This window comes from Diuraphis noxia, unplaced genomic scaffold, assembly GCF_037042655.1.
Source record: "Diuraphis noxia isolate RWA-SAM2 unplaced genomic scaffold, SU_Dnox_SAM2 contig0002, whole genome shotgun sequence".
Lineage (NCBI taxonomy): Eukaryota > Metazoa > Arthropoda > Insecta > Hemiptera > Aphididae > Diuraphis > Diuraphis noxia.
Window position 1 is genome coordinate 58,473,069 of NW_028301712.1, and position 21,104 is coordinate 58,494,172.

Sequence of the window (21,104 nt, forward strand, 5' to 3'; positions counted from 1 at the left end):
ATGTTATAACCTAGTGCACAAAATCCAGCAGCGTTCGTCTGTTACACCTATAATATGTATGATTATACAAATGGTACCGGATTCGGGTCACACGCTGATGACCAGCTGTAAGGGCTGTACATATATATATATATATATATATCGTGTCGTCCCACAGAGCGGCGGCTTTGGAAGACGCTTCCCCAAAAATAAAAAAAATCATGAGGGTGCCACCCCCGAGTTTGCAGTGTCAAAGTTCACTTTCAACCCTTATGTATATTTTGTATGTCATGTATGTATGTATGCAAGTATGTATATATGTATGTACTAATGTACTCGTATGTATTATATATAATATCAAACCTGTACAGAATCTCCGGTTGTCTCCAGGTGGCGAAGCGACCCATCGCGGTGTATCTACGACCTACGTCATTGCATATAGAAACCAGCTATTTTTATAGGCGAATGAGTATGTATAATATTTATTATATAATATCGTTGCTGAACGGTTGATGTATAAGTATGTCGTCATTCGACTACTCGTGATAATGCGGCACTCATGGATCCAGATGATCAGCTCCGATTATACCAAAGGAATGTTATAGTATATACTACGATCTGCAACGTTTTCACATCATGCGCACGCCGCCAAATGTCTGATGCAATCAGTGTACAAAAATAACGGGACGGATGGTCGACTCTGGTGATGTAATCCAATTTTTCTATATAATATGTTATTATTATTATTATTGATTAGGCAACTTTTTTGAACTATATGCGGCCATGTAGATATCTGTTTTTTGAGTTACAAATATTTTACATATAAATACTATAGTGTTTAACTTATTATATTATAATATATATATATATATACTTCATTAGTAGTTATGCAACTTTTTTGACTAATATTAATCATTCAAAATTATTTATTATCTAAACCAATGGTCGGCAACCTTTTTTGATTCCTGGGCCACATTCACAAAATTAAAGAGTTCGAGGGCCTGACAAAAATAAAAATCTTATATTTCAAATTATTTACTATGAAAAAATAACTGTTTAAAACTTTTAAGCGGGCCACCGGTGACCGACCATTGATCTAAAAAGATTTTTCGTGGAAACATTTTAACCGAATATCCACATTATTTCTTACTGAAAAATATCCAAACACTGAAATTGAAATTTTTTTAATATATTTTTAATTATAGTAGGTAGGTAGCCATCACTCGTTGTGGTTATTATAAGTTATTACAGACATAATACTATTGTAATATTATGCGAAGAATTTAATAAATATCATCTATATTAATTATTAGTTAAATAATTTTTTATTTTACAAATTTGAAATACACAATCTATACAACATAGCACAATAAGTATATGTGATATTATAATAGTAACATGAATATCTTGAATTCAGAAATCACCTTTTGGTGACACTTGGCTGGGAATTAACGCTGTCTAGAGTCTAGAACTTCGTTTTTTAGAACTGTGTTTTTTTTTTATATATATATTTATAACAAGTCACGGCACCAGTTCCTTTTTAGACGACGCCGAGGGTTCCTCGGTATGGTTTGAGTGTAGAGGCTCTTTAGTTAAATAATAGTTATTAATATTTATTATATATGGACATATTTAATTTAACTAAATATAGCTCATATAGACATGTGAATTTGTGCGAATTACGTGCTAAATGTCTGTATAGTTTATTTATAGATTTTCCTTTTGGGGAAGGAAGGCTGGCCAAACGTACGTCTATTTTTCGTTTTCTTACCCCAATAATTCAAGAATACTAATCATAAAAACTCAAAATTTTACGCCATGATTTAAATTATTATTTTCAATATAAAATTAAATTATTAAAATATGTTTACTAAATTTAAGCTATTTATACAATTTTACCACGAAATCAGAAAATTAGTCTCATAAAACTACATAATAGAGACGGTGCTCGCTCAGAATCATTTTTCAAATGATTAGGTACTATCACATCGAATTCAAATTTTACAGATTTATTACAGTGAGTTACTCAACAACGGAATAGGCACACATTTACAATTTACTTTAAATCAGATAAATTTCTTTAGAGTTTCATTCTTATAGCTGATCAATTTATATAATTAAATAATTATATAATATAATATACTTAATATATTATACAATATACAAATATTATGATAGATGTAACACAGATTTAAAATTTAAAAATAAAGTAATTTAAAAATGTTATGAAAATTTGGTAGATATGAAACTAGAAAGTCAAAAGTCAAAATATTGATTGAATTATTTACAATAAGTTACAAATTATGCAGATACCAAAACAATTAATTAAAATTAAATTTCTCAGGGTTTCATCGTTTTCTTAATACGTTTTAATTGCCTTGTATTTAAATTAACAATCATACTTAAAATGTTACAATTTGCTATACATTTTGTATGTATGTATATAACCATGTTATTATGTAGATTTCAACCGGTTATCATGTAGTCAGTTGTAGCTTACAGGCATCATCGCAGGTACACACTGACGAGAAGAAAAAATATTTTTATGATGTTGATTCTGATAATTCTATTTTAGTAGTCGACCTTATGGAAAAATACTAGTGTGACTTATACCTAGCATATTTAAGTTTAATAAAATATAATGAATAATGATATAACATACTATTACTTACTCTTAAAAACAAATAGCAATTTTGTATTCCGAATTCGTATCACAAGAAAATATGAAGGTGTTGATTTAGGTATAGGTATTTAACAATTTTCATACATCTAATATACAAATTAAAATATAATTGTAGTTTAGGACTCATACATATAGTTTAAGGGCTTATTAGATTAATCAGGCCGCAGGGTAATAAACCTAATACGTTTTTTTGAATTATTTATGTTATGTACAAGACCTATTATTCAAAAGTTTTTAACCATAATCAGACATAATATGACATAATATGACATGATCTGCTTTAATATTATTAACTTGATAAGTAAAAAATTCTATATCTACACGTGTGTTTATTTTTTATTGGAATTTATACATTGTACATAATACAATTAAATTAACTAATAAGTTATTAGTAATAACTAATGTTATAGTTGATTCATTATTTATCAGACAAATGCACCACAGTAATACAGCAAACAAACATTACAATTTAATAAATCAGTCTTCTATTTCTTATACAGGATGATTTACTTTGCATGGTCATATAGTATACTTATAAGTACCTACTTTCTTATGAAACATAAGAAAGAAACCTTCTAGAATTTAACGACGTACACGTAATGATACAAATTTATTGGTTTTCAATTTAAAACTACATTTTTTTTTTTTTTTGTAAATTATTATGCACATGATTTTTTTTTGAAAATGTTGTTCCCTCTAGAATCTAAATCCAAATTCGTAAGAACAATTTATGAGTTATTCAACTTTATACAAGTATCAAGGACACAAATTCATAACGATGATTTTACATCAAATAAAAAATGAATGTAACATATTCAGTTTAATTATTTAAAATTAGTAGCCTCAGTCATGATTTTTTTAGGGTGGTATTTAAACTTTTTACTTTAACATAATATGATAGTGGTTGATAGGGGGCACTTTACATGCTATCCATTAGTCATCGATTTTTATATTAATAATATTAATTATGAAATAGATGATGTTAGAATCATATGACAATATATTTTGTAAAAATCTAAATCAAACATATATATATATAGGCATAAAATACTTATATAATATGTTGCATTAATATAGATGAGGGGAGAGGAAATTTCAATTTCTCTGTAATAGATATTAGATATATACGAGAATTTTTTAATCGTAATATTTTACATAATGTTTAAAATAATCAAAAGATATCTGCAAGAATCGACTGAATTGTGATCGTAAGAAAAATATCAATCAACTTTAGCTTAGTTTGGATTTTATATGTTTTCCTTGTTCATTAAAAATGACAATGATTTAAAATTTTGAGCTCTGAGCTACCATTTCAATCGTTCTAAAATTGGTCAGCGGCTAAAATTAAAAGTCTTGGATGAGGCCATCCCCATCAGTCACCTTGAACAACGTCCCAGATATAACCAATATTTGATCCAATGACAACATAGGACGCTGGGACGACTACGAATTGGTTCCCAATTGTCGAATTGGTTCCCGGGTTGTCTACAGGTAACATACGAGTTGGTTCCCGGATTGTCTACAGGTAAATATACGAATTGGTTCCCGCAAGCTTTCATGATAATACAATCTTGTTAAATTAACTTTTAAAATTATTATGATATATTCAACAAGCAACAATTTCCTTCCCATTTATTCAGACTTAGGACTGTCTAGAATTCAAATAAGTTCGAATAGTTCAAACGCTATCTGGAATACCTAGGTATGGTTAAAAATGTTGCTTAGTATAATATATTAATATATACATAATATACGCTATATACGTATTTGTCAATAATAATAATTGTGCTTGTAATAAATAAGTAATTATAATGTAATAATAAGTATTAATAGGTAAATAATATTTGAAAAAAAATTAGTGTGGTATGAACTTACAACACACATTTTTAACGAACTGTAGGTTCGAAATTTGGCCCTCTCTCAATTTTTTAATATTTTCATCGATAAACTTTTCTTTTTCAGCAATTTTTTTAAATATTATTATATTATATATTTTTTAAATATTATCAAGATTATCGATTGTACATATACGTATCTATAGTAGTATCTATAGTAGATAAGTAATTTTATTCGGGAACCAATTCGAACAGTTATATACTGGAAAGTTTTTTTTTTCGGGAACCAATTCGTACACATTTAATTGACCCAGGAACCAACTCCACGTTTGCCGGACACTGAACTATGCTTATATAGCCGCTATTTAAATAATGATATCAATAATCGTAATTCGTTATAATAGAGCAATGGATTATAGATATTATTATAGGTAATATTATACGTACCTGTTAATTATACACCAAAAGTTACAGGTAGTAGACACATACAAACAAACCGATGACTTTGTTAAGTAAGTCATTTTGATTTTGATTTTTAAACAAGCATATGGGTATGGACAATTTTCACCGAGGTCGTATTTTTATTGTCGATCTATAATTATCTATTGGACTTGATCACATTTTATATTAAGCCCAAATGCCTAATTATTGAATTAGGTACTCATGTATTATCATTATAAGAGAATACGAATAAGGTCATCGCAAGAGATTTTTTTGTGTGCAGCAGGTTAGAAAGTAAATATAGTAATATATATATTTAGCAATTAATGATCTCGATTAAATAATATATTTGTGTATATGCGCTTATGATGAGAGGCCATGTCAATTTGCCATATTTATTACTATAGTTCGTTTTTATTATGTTCAATTTCATAAACAATAAATATGTAATTTAAGTGTTTGTAATATGTTTGACATACTTACGATTAAAATTTAGATAGTAGGTATATTTAAAACTTTAGGAAACATTTTTATAATAATTTAAGTTATACATTTATAAAATATACAATATTTTAACATATTATATATATATATATACATTACCAACAATCTATATACATACATGAAACAATTAGGAATCTAATTCATATACATAAGTAAAAAAGTCATAGTCTTACGTAATGTTATTATATAGAAAAAATTAATTTCAAAATTTCTTTTTTGAACCAGTAGATTTTTTTTCGTATATTACAGATTTGCCTGTTATTACTAGATGTTATTACTTCTACGGTGCGCTTGTTAGTGATATAAGATAACACTTTTTTTTTTTTAATATTGTACTAAAATGTCAAAACATTTTATAAATCATATGTTCACTACTTTACTGTATGATACAGAAAAAAATCAAGTTAAACTTGTAAATCGTAAAATCTAAAAATGTACCTAATAGGTGCCTACGAAAAATTAATCTCAGTCGTGTTTAAAATATTCGAATAATATAGAAAAATAAATAGCTGTATAATATACCATTGATTATATATTTAAAATAATCTTGCAACCGTTTGTAAAGCTTTGTAAATAATTTATATGAATTAATGTGAAATTTAAGAACGATACATTAAAAATATTACGAGACTGATATTGGCATTATGATTCAATCTTATAACGTGTTATTGTTCAACAATAATATAAGATCGTCGGCCAGACTGAGATACCGAAAAATGTTGTTATAATATAATAGGTAGCCTACGAAATATTATAAATGTAATAAAATAAAATGTATATATAGATTTTCAACCCTAAACGGAACATCGTAAATTACCGTTATTAACGCAATGTGTTTATATACACAAAATAAGTTATAAACTAACAATTAGCGATAATAATAAAAAAAATAATACATTGCGCATTGCAAATTGCTGTTCATTAAGAATAATATTTATAGCACACAAGTTAAATTGGGTCAAGCGATATATCAATAATATATAATTTTTGTTAAAATGTTCTTACATAATGAACAAAACTTATTTAATCCCGGCGTGCATATATAAACTATGATGACATAATTACAATCTTTCATTACCTACGGGAGCCTTATAATATGATATCATAATAAATATATTATCGAATACGAAATTAATATTGCCATATTGATATGAATAATGTTATATTGGTTAATGATTAATGATTGTCATATGCAACGCGAGACGTGCGTTTTTACCTGTGTATTATTCTCGTTCATAATATTAATATAGGTACTATTATATTATTTTTTATTTAATATGAGTGAACCCGATCTCATGAGGCTGAAGTAGGTTGGCCCAGTAGTCCAAAGTGGCCTCAAAAGAATAAGTTCTGCAAATAAATTGAATAAATCATAGATACAAATATTCTATTAAGTAATTTATTGTGTGCTCTAAGTAAAAAATATTTAAAAAAATACATTTTGACTTCTCAAACTTCATACTCACATTATTTATGTTCACATATTAAGTGCTCAAGTTAATATATGTATACATACATATATATTTATATAAACACGAGGCATAATCATTATTATTGTTATTTTAATAATAATATCAATTATTTTAATAATGAATTATTAAAAAAAAAACTATACTGTCTATATTTAAATTAATTTCTCCGTGACATGCTGATATCCTTTTTTATTATTTATACGCGCTGCAGACAGTAAGTCACTTTCCTATATATAATTAAACACAATAATTCATTACCATTTAAGTCACTATACGCTTAGTAGTGATATATAATAATAAATAAGTCTCCATAGTTGATCAATCACTGAAAGTCTTTACAGAATATGTATGTTCGTATACAATGTATAAATATTATATATTTATATGTATTAAAATAACATAGTATACATATTAATTTTACGATGACTCGCGAAAGTCGTTTGTAGTATAGCGACAAACATTATGCATTATAGTAATAGTGTTTTGCATATGCAAGAGCTTAAAGATTTTATATGCGAATATAATGTTCTACGAAAAATCAATAAAATGTTTCGTCACGCGTATATAACATGTTATACATACAATATATGTCAACTTAATATATAGCTTTAATAGTACCGACTTAACATTATTATAAAACATTAATATAAATTATGCATGTGTGTGCTATCGTGCATCACCCGGCGCCACTAGGTGTTCTCTGAATGTTTTGTATTTTAAACGACTTTTTTTATACCGTATTCTTTAATTATGGTACCTACGTCATCTCCACGTTGTAATCGAGCGGGTTACTGAACAGTTATCATGAACATTTTTTTTTAATTCAGGATTTGGTATTCAAATTTTGCTTTAAAAACTACAGCAATATATATCTAGGTATTAATATTATGTACGTATACAGTTGATCGTGTGACGTCAACATAACATTTTCATTAACACGTTTCCCATCGAGAGTCGTCAAATAAAAACACGGTGCAGTAAACTCAGTTGATTTTTTTTCTGTAGGTACATCAAAGAAAAAATCCACATGGATCTAAATACCACAAATTTTTTAAATCTTCTTAAACATCTAACTAAAACAACAAACTAAATTAAATTTTAAATTTTAAATGTCTCATATAGCTCAAAAAGCGTCAAAAATGTCTATGAACATTTAAATGATGTATACGGATATTCGATTTTATCGAAAACTCGTTATGAGTAGAGATTCCAGTTTTTTTTCTAGATAATTAAGAAAACTGAAAAGTGTTGAGAATTTTCAATTTTGATCTCTCCCAACTACTAGGTCCATTTTAGAAACCATCCTCAAATCTCAATGTCTAAAATTGAAGCATTTATCTACTACTTTTCTTGTGCAAATACAATGAAAAAAAAACTCATCATACTCGTATTATTATGTTCTGACTTGAAACATGATTATAATGAATAATGAATTCCAAATTGATAATGCTAAAATGTACCTACATTAGTTTTTAGTAAAATTATAAATATATATTTCTATATCAGATACTAGTTTACTAAATGTGTCAATAGTGGCCAATGGCTCATGAAAAAATGCAATTGCATAAATTGACGGCTATTCATTCGCAATTCATGTATTTTACCTATCCATAAACTTAACACAATTTTAGTTCAAAGCACGAGAATGGAGAACTCTATTTTATATATTTATATAAAGTCTATTATAGAACTCTATTTTAAACATGTTATGTTTATTATGTAAACAAACAATAATGGATAATGTACATATTATCCCTACTATATACACTATTACACAGACATAAAATATGGCGGTTTAGAGAACACCCAACTATATTTAGGTATTTTCAGAGAGTTGGTAATAAAGGTGATACTTATACAGTAATGAATAATAACTATATGTCAAAAGCGCTGGATTAATAATGAGTTTATGTGGAGGGAGTGGTCTAAAACAAGCGCCATTTAACCAATAGTTACCTACTTATGTATTGTATGGTTTAAACAATACGAGTGGTGACACGATTACATATATTATAATATTCTACCATTATATTCTTCGTTCTGTATATCTCAAACATAACAATTTATAATAATATATTTATATGTATTATGCATTTGCGTTAAATAATAGATTATACTTTTAGCCATATTATCACTATATACTAGTATATATAGGAATATCTACATAATATTATGGATGTATTCAGTTTTGAAAATTTATGAAGATAATTGTGTCATAAATAATAATCTGGTATAAATATTAAACATATGTGCGGTATTTTTATCTTCGGAAAACGTTTATATTAAACGATATTAAGAAAAGGGCGTATTATATGTACCTATCTATATGTATATAAAATATATAATAAATTAAATTGTTGGCTTTCTTAAGTAAGTTATAAATTCCTATTTTTTTTTTTAATTTTAATTTTAAAGCCACTTTTTTATAACTATGATAACTTAACAGTTACAAAACAAAAAAGAAAAATAATACGAATTTAGATTAACAGTAGACTAATTCTTGTACGTATACCTACTATATTATAAAGCTAGCCTTCAATATAAATATAATTATCGTTTTTATAGCTATTTCTGATTTGGTGCTTAAAATAGAGTAAAGATAGAGAGGAATATTAAGAGATTTAAGAGTGTTGAATAGAATTTTTCGTTTAAGCCGTAGGGCAGGACAGTTAAATAAAATATGAGGAAGGTCACAGATACACTCATTTAAGTGAAGAGTACGAAACGGCGAGTCGTTAAGTCCACGTTTAAAGTAGTGATTAGGACGATTAGGTTATAAAGAATTTCCTATACGTAAATGATTAAATTAAACTATGTGTGACTTTTGTAATTTTAGGTTGTTAAACCAAGTTTTTCTGAATGATATCTGGTGTTGTATATCTATATCTTGAAAAGAAGTCAGCCGGTAAGTTATACCAATAGGAAGACAATAGACTAGATAGGTATAGCGTTTTAAAAATGGGATAAAGTTAGATTGTGGTAGATGTATATGAGAGGGACAAATTAGATGAGAGGTGGATTTAGCCAAATTATCGGCAACTTCGTGGCCACGTATTCCAATATGACTGAGAATCCAAAGAAAGTGAATAATGTAGTTCGATTGATTAAGGTTGATAACAAGAGATTTGATACGAAGAACAAGACGGGAAAGGTGAGACTTGGAGACTAAAGCTTGTAGGCAAGACATAGAGTCAGTGGCTATTAAATATTAATTCGGTGTGAAAATTAGAATTAATGTCACGGCTTCAATAATGGCATAACACTCAGCTGAGAAAGAGGAAAATTGTTATTTTTAAATTTATAGTTTACACAAAAAGTGATTATCAACATATAAACACTCAATTCCCCAAAAAGCATTAATGTTTCTGACTGTCAGCAAATATTTTTTGTACCTAATTTGAAGGCAAAACAAAATGTTTTTGAATAAAATTTATGTTTTTACTAAGTTTTTATCATTTTTCATTTTTGTATGGCATTAAAAAATAAATAAATTGACAGTAACGTCTCTCACAAATATAAATAAAGTTAACACTGTAATTTAAAAAAAAAAATATTTTTTTGCAATAATTCTATGAATCTCTCTGACAAAATAAAAAAATGAAATGACATCCTATAAGTTACTGCAACTATATTGTTGTGGTCACTATTATTACGTTAAAATCCATTTATTTATAAAACATTTTGAAGGAGAAGCTAATTATTTTGACTTTTAGTAGGGGATTTAAAGTTATCTAACAGTTTTCATTTATATTATATACTCAGTTAAATGGTTTTTCGGAACACTTTAACGTAAATTATAATCTACGCGTGATGAAAATATGAAAATAATGATATACATGCGATATGTACATATTGTCTATATATATATATATTATACAATAAAGATATAGGTATATGTGATCTCTTTAATTATAACTGTTGAAATAATAATTATTATTAAATGTAAGGATCTATTTTTTCTCCATGATTATACATATTGAGTACATAATTATAAGACAAGTCCAGCAAAAAATTACCATTCTTATCGTCGAATAAATTAATTTAAATTTATGTTGTATGTAATAGATATTTAACATAATATACACTTTATTCTTAAAATTTGATTTTATATTACATTCAATAATAATAATAATAATCTACAATGTGTTTAGCCTGCAGGGTATAAACGCGTTAAACGCGTTAAAAGTTAAGTTAATTTTAACTTTTAACTTAACTCTTTAAAATTTAATTTTCATAAAATTAATTTTTAACTTAACTTATTTTAATTGATATAAACTTAATAAATAACGAGTTACTTTTAATCAAATTCAAGTTAAGTTAATTTATAAATAATTAAATAATAAATAATAATGAAGTATAAAGTTGGCTATATTCTCTAACAGTTTTAGACTTTTAGTTTCCTAAAAAAGTATTCAGAGTACATCCTTAATAAAATAAAGGTAAAATATTTAATCACCTCATTAACTATTTCATATTACGCTGTTTATTTGTCCAAATTAGTCTAATGTAGGGCTGACGGTATTGAAAATAATTTTCGGTATTGATCTCAACCCCGGATTGAAACGGTATACCGAAAAACCAAAAAATTTCGGTATACCGAAAAACCGTAACGTTTCGGTATACCGAAATAATACATTTTTTACTTTAATATTATTTCATAGTATATACCTACTTTATAGTTTATTATATACTATATAACCTACACTATTACCATTGATACTAGAAAATAGCAAGCACTAGAACTTGTACTGATGTCTAATAATTATTTTATACTTCAAAAAATACTAACGTACGGAACATAAAAAAAATGTGTGCTGTTTACAGTGTAAGTAAATAAAAAGTTCATTGTAAATCATTTTAGTAAGATAACCTTTAGAAATATATATATATATATATATTTTATTATAATTATAAAGTTTTATTTTATTTTATTCAGGAATTAAACAGAAAAAGAAAAAGAAATTAATATAATAATGTCGCGACTTGCGAAAGAATAATAAAAAACGTAACAACAGTAATTTGGGTAGGTGCACTATATACCACAGTGAGTAAGTCATTAAGAAATACTTGTCATTCGTAGAGATGGAAAAATTATCTCTTCAGCATGTTCTGGAGACTATGAGGATCGGTGATCAGTAATGACATTACCTGTACAACTACTCGGTTTTTACGGTATACCGTTTATTCAGTATTTAGGGCTTACCATTTATTCGGTTTTACCAGGTATACCGGTTATTCGGTTTTTACGGTATACCGTTTATTCGTTTTTTTTTTTACAATATACCGTTTAGGATATTAATTTCAAAAGACCGGTATACCAAAAAACCGGTATACCGGTTTTACGGTATACCGAAAACACCGTCAGCCCTAGTCTAATGATCATTTTTGAACAACATGCAGTATAACGTCATACTTTGAATTTTGGTTCCAATATTTTGACTTAATAAACAATTGACTCGTTAAGAAAAAAAAAAGTACAGAATATGTTGAAACATAGAAATTATGGTATTTTTATATAATTATGTATATTAATATATTTTCTGCCGTGATTGAACTTACATATGTGCCTTTTTCTTACCATTTAGGAACACATATCTCATTTTTATACCCTTGTAGAAATGTATGTATATCATACACTAACGTATGTAATTTTTATCTGCTATACTCTCGCGTAGGAATTTACGAATGCATAAATTAGAATAAATCCAAATATCCGGTATTGCGTAAATATATGGATTATGGATACCTATATATATATTTATACGTTCTTCTGAGAATATATTATATGCATATATACATTATAGATATCTATCTAGGCACTTAAATATGTATAGGTATGGTGAACCTAACTATATACATATTATGTTCATTAGAAATATAGTCATAACTCAATATCAAAGCAATATAAAAACGTATGATGCATAATTTTGTTATAATTTTTCTTGGTGCGTGTAGGTTTTGCGTGTAAGAATCATGTGAACAAATTATATAACGCCGAATAACTTATAGAAAAAAAATAATATCGGGCTAACAACAGGTATTTTTTTAAATAAATTAATGAACACTTTTATGTTAAGAATACCTAATACTCAATCTGTACAACATAGTACAATTTCTAACTTAGATTAAAATGTAAATCTGTAAATATAGGTAATAAGTAGAAATTAAGCAAGTATGTAAGAAATTAATGTAAATTAAATATGTAACACCGGCTAATAACCATGTAGTTGATGTATGATATTATAATAGTAGCATGAATATTTTGAATTAAGAAATCATCCAATGGAACTTGGCTGGGAATTAACGCTGTCTAGAGTCTAGAACTAGGTTGTTTTTTTATTTTATTTTTTATTTATAACGAATCACGGCACCAGTTCCTTTTTAAACAACGCCCGGGGTTTCCCGGTATGGACGGTATGGTTTGAGTGTAAAGGCTCTTTATCACTGGATTTTGGTGGGTTTGTAGGCGATTATGAAAGCGTTTGTAGAAATCTACAGCTTCTTCTGTCCTAGTTTTCATTTTGAGGTCTTTATGTTGGGTATTATTAGACATAAAAGGTGGAGCATTTGTAATTTTTCTAAGAGCAATATTCTAGAACTGTTGGATTTTGTTGGTATTAGATATCTTAGCAGTACCCCACAATTGAAGACCGTAGGTCCACATTGGTTTTAGAAGTGTTTTAACTTGCACATTAAAATTAATTTCTCCTAATTTTTATCTTGCAGCGGAATTAATGGTAAAATAAAATTGGCATGTATGTGTTGATTAACTTTCTCGTTGATCACAATATTTATGGATAAACTAAGATTTTAACAATGTTTTCATACTTAAAGTATAAAGAAAAAAAACAAAAATAATATAAATAATATAAATACGTATACAGGCTAAAGATTTATATGATATCTTTTTTTTTTATTTTATTAAAAACTCATCCGTTGTACAACATTGCTTAAAACTGGTTTCAGGTCTTTTTCTTAAATTAAGGAATCCAGTCTACTAAAGAAACAGAAAATGAATATTTTTTTTACTGTACTGTCTCCCTATTATTCCTTATTAATTCCAATTAAAATTTAATGTATTGTCACAAGGACATAATTTAGTTAAATATCATATTAATGTACTTCTCAGAAACAAATTTTCCTCTTCTATTCGAAAACATTTGAATTAGAAATTTTTTAATATTAAAAATGAACGAATAATTTTAATTTGCAATAAAGACTACACTATATCAGTTCCTTATAAGTTATATTTATGTATTAATTAAAAAAAAAAAAAAATTAAAGACAACAAATTATAAAAGAAAACAATGTATTGAAGAGTGTTGAAGTTGCAATTACAACAATTACAAATTATAATTATAATTGTAAGATATGTTAGAAATATTTAAAAAAAAAACCTTTGATAAGACTTGTAAGAGAGTTCAGTCAGTTATAAACATGGTAAAGTCAATTATACATTTGAACTTGAGCCTTAATTGATGTATAGGTCTTTGTCCATTAATCCATTACAAAATAAACGGCTAAGATGAACAAATATCGGCTTAGAAATACGAGTTTAGTTTAATTTTCTAATTTATATATTATATACCTACTTATTAAACATGCATGTCTCACATGTCTGTGTATAATATTGTTGACATATTTTACACTTTCCATTAGACCAAAATAAAATAAAATTACATAATTTTAAACCCAGTTAGGAATAGTAATGATTAAGTCGTTTTCGACATAAATTAATTTTGTGTATAAAAATAAATGGCTGAGATGATTATTATAATTATTATCGAAAGGAATAAATCATAATTTTTGTATACTGCAATTCATTCCTTTCGCGTAACTATATATATATATATTATACATACCTAGTATATTATATGATATGACGTAATAGGTTTGTATTAGCTTGTTTTATATTTTTAGAATTAATAATTACGAGCATGTGATTGCAACCACATTCCTCCTTTTAATTACAGTCTGCCTATTGAAATGTATCACGAACAATAAATGAATAATATAAATTATTCATAAAATTTATTAATCAATTTTGACTTCAAAAAATAATTATAGATGAATAAACAATTCCAGCTTTACTATACAATATTAATTTGATTATAATATATTTATATATTATACATATATATGCGTGTATGAAGAAAAAAATTAAAGGTGTATGTTGATACAAACATTAAATAATTAAATTGGATCTTTTACAGTTTCTAATTTAAGTAAAATTCAATGGTTTCAAAATAAAACACTAAGAAAAATTTCCAATTCTCCACCATAAGTATCAAACCACACCCTGCATAAAGACTACACATGAAAACAATTTATTCAGAAAGAGGTAAACAATTATTATAAACGATTCCATCAACACTTTAACTCTCGTCCAAATGAACTAATACAAAATCTAGCTGTGTTGACCATCCCTGGTAACCCTCCTCGTAGCCTTAAGCGAAAATGGCGCAGAGATCTACTAAACTCTTATCCAAAAAAAAAAAAAGAAAGAATAATTATTGTATAAAATAAAATAATTGAAAGATGAAAGTGTCATAGGTGGGTGTCTGTTTTATTCAAAATTTTAAATTTTCCTTTTGTCAATTAGCTTATACTCTTATTATGCCGATTGTGTATATTATTATTAAAGAAAAAAAATTGGATTTTTTACATAAAGAAAATTAACATACTCCGTAGTCCGTTATAATTGTCTTCAATTGATAAATATATTTTTGTATAAGTTCTATAAGACTACAATCTTCAGTCTAGGCATATATATTTGAGATTCTCACTTAGATATGTATGATTCGTGTTTTGTTTATAGGCACATTTCGGATAATTGACACAATGGAGCCCTTTATTGCGTGTAATGTTTTGTCGTACTTATAGTCTTAATAGTTTTAACTGTTTTAAGTTAAAAATGTTTACTGTTATCAAGAAAAATATGTGTGATAAACTAATAAATAATTACCGGAGTGCCTATCGGCTACTATACTCATGTATACAGAGTCAGGTTATAAAAAGCGTTAAAGATTAAGTGATTATGCAATTATAAAAACACCAAAATCTTAGAAATATTCCATCATGCTATTAGTAGGTAATAGACAAAGTTTTGCAAGTACTCACCATCAATAGCGATCACAAGTATTAGTCATTGAGATACACAACATATATATTATATTTTGAGAATTCATTCTGAATATTAAAATTTGCATTAAATTTTGATGAGCAACCACAGAAAGCACGCATTGCGAGTGCGACGTTTAGAAATTCACTAATAGTTAATTCATCTATTTTAATCACAGTACTTAATTATGCATGAATAATTTTTTTTAGAATTGTATATATAGTTTATAAAATTATACCTACAGCCCCTCCTCAAAACAAAAAAAACTGTTTAAACATAGGTACTAGTACTTACGTAAGTATTTGATTTAATAAATACTGTTAGATTAATATTTGTTTATATAATCTTCTGTATATAATATATTTGCACGGAATTTCTATTAGTTCTTGCTTATAGTTACTGTTGTTAATAACTCGTAACTCGTATGATGAATAAAATAATTTTGATTCATAAAATACTTTATTAAAAATATGATTTAAAAAAAAAATTTATTTCTCACAATTTATTAATAGATCAACTGCAGGCAAATGTTAAATTCACTAAGATATTCGAGTATAAATTCTAAAACAAAGCAATCATATTGGCAAAGAATCTGGAACAAACAAAACACCAAATTAAATGAGATCAAAAAGAGATATCCATTGTTGGGTAAACCCAAAGCTCAACCGAAAAGAAAATAGTACAGTACTCAACAGACTTTGCATTGGACACATTAACGGTTTCTTGATGGCCAGATAGGAGCCTCCAATTTGTCACACCTGCGGAACTATGTTAATCGTCAAACATAGAATAGCTGACTATTTGATGTACAACCTAGACTCCAAACAAACAAGATTGACAAACAAAATTGTTCAATAAAATATTTAAAAAAAATATGTATATCCTAATCATTTTAATTTATTTTTGTACTTATAATCATAATATATATGTCTTAACCTTATTGTAACTAATGGCCTATGCTGTCGATATTATTTTTTCGAGATGATAAAAAAAATCATGCAGCACGTGATGAGTTGATTGTAAAAAACGAAAAACACCATCGTATAGGAGACGTGCAAATTATGAATATTGAATACGTCTTCTGTACATAATTATAATTTTTTTTAAATTATATGAGAAAACAAATTAGCGATCTTTATATTTGAAATAAAATAAACTTTGTATTTCATAACTAAATAATATCACCACAATCTAATCTAAAATATATCTAGGTACACTATACCTAAATTTATACGTAAGCAGGTTTTTGTTCATAATACATAGAAATAACGGTTCAACTGCAATCACAAAATAATATCTAAGACATATTTGTACAACGTGTTATGTAAAAAAAAAAATAAACCCACTTGACTGAAATTTAAAAATGGGGAGATAAATGGAAAATTAAATTAAACCCTTATAAGAGTACAGTGGGTACTCTTATGTAAACGGCGCCCCAAAACTCCTGGTAACTTAAAATTCAACAGCAATTTTTTATATTTAAGATACCTAATATTGTTAATTTCACTGTTTAAAATTATTGTAAATTTTTGAAAAAAATTGGGGAATAATACGAGTATTCATTGATATTACTGAATTAGTTTTTGTATTATTTTATATTATAATATATACATATTATATATTATATATATTATCTTGAATGAATGTTATTTGTGACTATATAAATATTAAATATACTAGCTGTCCAGGCTGTGTCAGAAATTTTTTATAGGTACTTATATACAAAAAATATATAATATGCAGTATGTCATATTTTTAATTACTTAAATAGTAATATGATATGTAACGAATAGTAACCATTTAAATTAACAAAAACACATGCCTGACTCCCAAGTTTCAAGGAATGATATCAATATATTTTTTTTATTGAAAACGGTCCAGTAGTTATTGGGTCAATATTAATATTACAGACAGAGAAACTGAGGAATAATTATAAATTTTTATATATTAATTATATAGGTACAAATATTCGATTTTTTTACTATACATTAAAATTTCTGGGAGTATTTTAACTTGACCAAATGCATTGAGCGTCATTTTTTTCAACCTGTAAGTAAAAATAAATTGCTTAGTTTTATATAATCATTAGTCTAAACTAAAAGTATAGCTAATATATACTTATACGTCATAAATGTGTGATGCAAACAATTTTAAATAACTAATATTATATATATATATATATATATATATATATATATATATATATATATATATATATTATCAAAGTATATTCAGTATGAGTATAAATATTAACCGTTTATATATATATATATATATAAGTCAGCTATGTATTGCTCGATGTACCGTATAAATATATATTATATATATAGGTTGGTGGGCGCGCTTTATTGTGCAGTCCGTTTGAAATAATGCGTAGGTATAATAAGTGTTGTGTTTGTACGAGTAGTTTATAAAGAAAGAATAGTAACCGTTTGTTGTTACTTGTTGATGATATAACACGGAAGAATTTAAATCTCCTCTAGACCGTTATGATGTGCGTAAAAAGAATAACGATTATTTTTTCATGGATTTTTTTTTATTTTAATTCTTTTACTTTGTATACATAACATATATTTTATGCGAGTGTATTCATTCCAGGTTACCAAAACCAGTATATCGGGACGTTTCGATACTATTTATAATATATGCATTGCACACATACACGCGTTATATATTATTGTTATTTGGTATAATATATGACGTATAGTTTTACACACATATGCGCGCTCGCGATTCATCTTCGCGGCTGACCAGCAGACACCAGCTGCAACGAAAAGAGTGAAAAAAAAGGGTTAGCCGGACACGACGATAATAGTACAATATAAACGTGAGAAAAACTGACGATATATAGGGACTCGTGTCATGTGTACGCACTAAAATCACAACGATATTATGTATATCCATATGACGTATATACCTATATATATATATATACATGAGCATAGTGATTTTGTGATTGGCGTTCCACCACGGCGGCGGTCCGTCTTCGAAAATCGTAATACTCACGATACATATTATATATAATATTTTATTATCATATGTATAGGGGTGGCACACACAATGGTGTCTATCTGAGGGGATGTTCTCTAGAGCCGGTTTAGTTTTTTCGATATTTTTTTACGCTCGATCGTGCTTACATTATTATACGCATTATTATTATTATTCCATCGTCCATTTTCTAAAACGCACACGGCCACCCCTTCCACTGTGCATAAATCCCTTCGAGGAAACGACGGACGATTTTTATTTGTCCTCCGTTTTTTCTTTTTTAGCGCAAACAAAACCAGTTTTCGGGTTGTGAAAGTTTTGAAAGGAAAACGTTATAGACATTAGACGCGCCGTTGTCGAAGGCCTGTGGCAGACGTACCTACAACAGCAGCAGCGGCAGCTAGCTTCAACAGCACTGTGTTTCGCAACACACGTCATTATGTTATACATTATACGGATATGCAGCGTATTTTTTAACGGCGATTTGTGTATTTGTTTCATTTCAGTGTAATATCGGCGTCATCTCGTTCTTTCTCTCTTATTCACCTTCACTACAAAGATGTATAGGGAACAAAAAAATAATCTATCGAAATAACATACCGGTATTTTATCTAACGGACTCTGCCGGAGAGATGTCAACCAATGATCGAGAAATTCGGTTAATTAACGATTAACTGCAGAGGTTTCTTTTTTTCTTCTTTGTATACTGCTCGTCTGTTCTCGAATCTGAGACTACGTCTCATGAATAAAATATATATATATCATTACAATTATTTGGGTCGGCTGACATTTTTTATTGTCCGTCGATTTTGTAATTCGGTTCATATACCTTCTCGTTAAAATTCTATTCATACGTAAGAATATTATAAACATTTGATTCGACAAAAGAAAAAAAGAAAAAAGAATAAATCTCATTATGTTTTCTTTAATATTTTATCCAATGTTTATAACCTTAAACCTAGTAATGATCTGGAATTCGATCTTAGCTAGACCTTCTTCGAAAATCGTTGAGATTAACTTAATACAATATGGCAATCTATGGGTCTATCGATGTGCATAATTTAAATATATTATACATAAAAAGTATAATCAATCTTTATTAATAAAACGCAATATTTGTGTGTAATTAAGTCTAAGTGTAAGCGATCCACAACCAACTTTATCGCACTAATGGTTATAAAAATTGGTTCATATGTATAGGTAATACAAAATCCAAGAATATTCATATTAAAACAATTCTCTTTTTTTATAAAAAGATTGGATATAATATTATAATAAAATATTGGACTTATATTTTATATTTGGTCAAAACAACCCAAATAACTGTGTAAAAATCAGTGAGGTTTACAGGCTCCTCTACTCCTCAGGATACCTATACTTTACTAGATTATTTTGATATTCGTATATTTACCTAATTAAATAAATAATAAATAGGTAATTTATACAATTTATAATTTAATATTTAACTATACTAGTTGTCTTTAGTACAAAGATCTTTGGTAATTATGGTTCAGACTTTTTTAATGTACCCCTCCTTATGGAAAAAGCCTACGGCACGCCTAGGTGTAGAATTAACTATAGTATACGAGTAGATAATAGTTTAGAATATAGGTATTATAGCCATGCCATTAATTGTTATTACTACGTCGACAACAAATAATATGTTATTATTTTTTTAATGTCTGATTGGTAAATATAATATGATTTTTATTATCTGACCTTGAGCATAAAAAAACTAGGTAGCTACTTATATTTATTTTTGTACCAATAAAATATGTAACGCTAATTGGAACTCTGTATACATCTTTTAAAATTTTTTCGATTTGTTTTTTTAGATTCTGAGCGGAGAAGGAATGTATTGGTTTTACAATGATGTTTATTTCTTTTTCTTTTTCTTTTTTATTCTGTAAACAATTTTTCTCCCTCTAAACTTGCTCAAAAGTATCAAGTGTAGCATTGTTTTTGAAAGATAATGTTCTGGAGCTGGTACTTTAAAGATGTCATTTTTCGATATTCGAAACGGTACTCGAAATAACAGCGGTTAAAGGAGAAAAAATGTACGATTTCATGATTTTATAATA

At 27.2% G+C, this 21,104-nt stretch overlaps 1 long non-coding RNA gene across 4 annotated transcripts; it reads left to right on the forward strand.

Moving 5' to 3' along the window:
- The first annotated feature begins 210 nt into the window (after nucleotides 1-210).
- On the forward strand, nucleotides 211-17,558 carry LOC149058720 (uncharacterized). Of its 4 annotated transcripts, none has more exons than XR_016190318.1 (3): nucleotides 211-687; nucleotides 12,870-12,951; nucleotides 16,548-17,558. It is a non-coding gene; the product is annotated as an uncharacterized LOC149058720 (long non-coding RNA). The 4 variants fall into 4 exon arrangements; XR_016190319.1 differs by having other exon boundaries at nucleotides 211-682; XR_016190317.1 differs by lacking the exon at nucleotides 12,870-12,951.
- Nucleotides 17,559-21,104: the final 3,546 nt, after the last annotated feature.